This window comes from Orycteropus afer, unplaced genomic scaffold, assembly GCF_000298275.1.
Source record: "Orycteropus afer afer isolate SDZICR_OR568_19922 unplaced genomic scaffold, OryAfe1.0 scaffold00785, whole genome shotgun sequence".
Lineage (NCBI taxonomy): Eukaryota > Metazoa > Chordata > Mammalia > Tubulidentata > Orycteropodidae > Orycteropus > Orycteropus afer.
The window spans coordinates 543322-545855 of record NW_006922372.1 but is presented as its reverse complement, the minus strand read 5'-3'; positions in this window follow the sequence as shown (position 1 = coordinate 545855).

Sequence of the window (2534 nt, the reverse complement as noted above, 5' to 3'; positions counted from 1 at the left end):
CAAATAAAGTTTTCCTTCATATATAAACCTTCCCTTGACCCTCCATAACAACAAACTAATACTATATTTGTCCTTCTGTGATTGACTTATTTCACTCAGCAGAATGCCCTCCAAGTTCATCCACGTTATGTGGTGTTTTGCAGACTCTACATTATTCTTTAGTGCTGCATAACATTCCATTGTATGTATGTACCATAGCTTGGCCATCCACTCTTTCACTGATGGGCATGTAGGTTGTTTCTATCTTTTTGCTATTGTAAATAATGCTGCAATGAACATGGGTGTGCATACATCTGTTCCTGTCCTGGCTCTCACCTCTCTAGGATATATACCTAGTAGTGGGATTTCTGGGTCAAATGGTATTTCCATTTCCAACTTTCTAAGGAATCATCATACTGCTATCCACAACAGTGTATGAGAGTCCCAATTTCTCCACATTCCCGCCAGCATTTGTTATTTTCTGTCTTGTTGAATCTCGCCATCAGTGCTGGGGTGAGCTGGTATCTCATTGTTGTTTTGATTTGCGTATCTCTGATGACTAATAATTGTGAGCATCTCTTCATATATTTGCTGGCCACCTCAATATCCTCCTTGGTGAAGTGTCTATCCATGTCTTCTGCCCTTTTTTCAATCAGATTATTAATTCCTTTGCTCTTAAGGCATTGGAATTTTCTGTAAGTCTTAGAGATAAGTCCCTTGCCAGATATGTAATTATTGACAAGTATGAGTTTGTTGCTGTCATTTTTGTTATGTGCTTTTTCATGGTGTCCATTTCTTTATTCCATATAATTTTCTGTGCTGAGCTAATTTTGTTTTTGAATTGTGTTATCACTTTGTTGCTATTGTTTTAGTATTTGCTAAATATTTGTGCTGGTTCTCTTTTTTATTTTGATATGAAGGTGTATCATTTTTCTTTGAGGTTACCCTGTGATTTATAGTTTTCTTTCCAAGTTTCAACCCAAGGAGAGGTTGCTGAATTGGATCTGACTCCACACCAGTGTGTTCCCCCCCCTGCCAAGTTTAGAAAAGTCCGTTCTATCTTGTACTTGTCTTGACTTCCCTACCATTCAGAAGTTCTGTAACTATACAGTTTTTTCCCTCTTTTTGGTTTGTAGTTGTTCTCATTTGTCAATTGATGTCTCTGGTTCCCTGCTTAAAATCTTGTAGGCTTTGTTACTTTGGGTACTTCCATAGCTGTTTGGTTTTTGGGTTATGTCATCATGTGTGTTAATGGTTAGTTGTTCGCTGTTGTTTGTTCTCTGTCCAAAGAACTCCCTTTAGTATCTCTTGTAAGGTTAGTCTGGTTTCAACTAATTCCCTTAATTTCTGCTTATCTGGGAATGTCCTAATTTCACCATTATATTTGAGGGACAATTTTGCTGGGTACATAATTCTTGGTGGGAAATTTTTCTCTTTTAGGGTATTGTATATACCGTCCCCTTGTCTTCTCACCTGCATGGTTTCTGCCAAGAAATCTGAACTTAGTCTTATTGGTTGCCCCTTGTAGGGAACTTTTGTTTTTCCTGTGCTGCTTTCAGGATTGTTTCTTTGTCTTTGGTTTTGGTGAGTTTGATAATGATACATCTTGGTGATTTTCTTTTAGGATCTATCCTGTTTGGGGTTTGTCGGACTTCTTGAATGGATGTATTCTCATTATTCATCATACCAGGAAATTTCTCTTCCAACAAATCTTTGACCATTTTTACTGTGGTTTTATTTTTCTTTTCCTGCTCTGGAATTCTGATGACATGTAGGTTATTCCTTTTGATGGTATCCCACATGAACCTTATGCTTTCTTTATTTTGTTTTGATATTTTTTTCTGATTGATCACATTCTAAAGAAGTATTGAGATATTTGGCTTCAATCTCACTAATTCTTTCTTCCATTGATTCATTTCTACTTCTTTGCCCATTCAATGACTTACCTATTTCTGAAAATTTAGTATTAATCTTCTAGATTTCTATGCATAGATTTTGTTGTTATTGTTATGTACCATCGAGTCGGACCCGACTCATAGTGACCCCTCCTTGGGTTTCCAAGACAGTATCACTATGGAAGTAGATTGTCCAACCTTCCTTCCGAGAAGTGGCTGGTGGGTTTGAACCACCAGCCTTCTTGTTAGAAGTCAAGTCCCTTAGGCACTACACTACCAGAGCTCCCATAGATTTTGTATCATTTCTAATTTTTTTCATTTATTTTATCATTTTGTTCTTGTATTGTCTTTTGAAATTGTTCTAGGGTTTTCTCTGTGTTTTCCTCAATTTTGTTAGTGTTTTCTTTGATCTGGCTTTCAATTCATTGATGACACATAAATATAATTCTTTTGAATTCCTTATCAGGGAGTTCCAATGCTGTGTCTTCCTCAGGGATGTGTTTTCAATCTGTATCCTGGTCCCTTGTTTCTCCTGCTTTATCTTGCTTCTTTGTGTGCACTGTGATGCTCTGTTGTCTCTGAGGCATTATGACGTTTTTGTGTTTATATTTAATTGGTGATTGTATGTTGACGTGACTTGCCTACAATTTTTGTTTACTT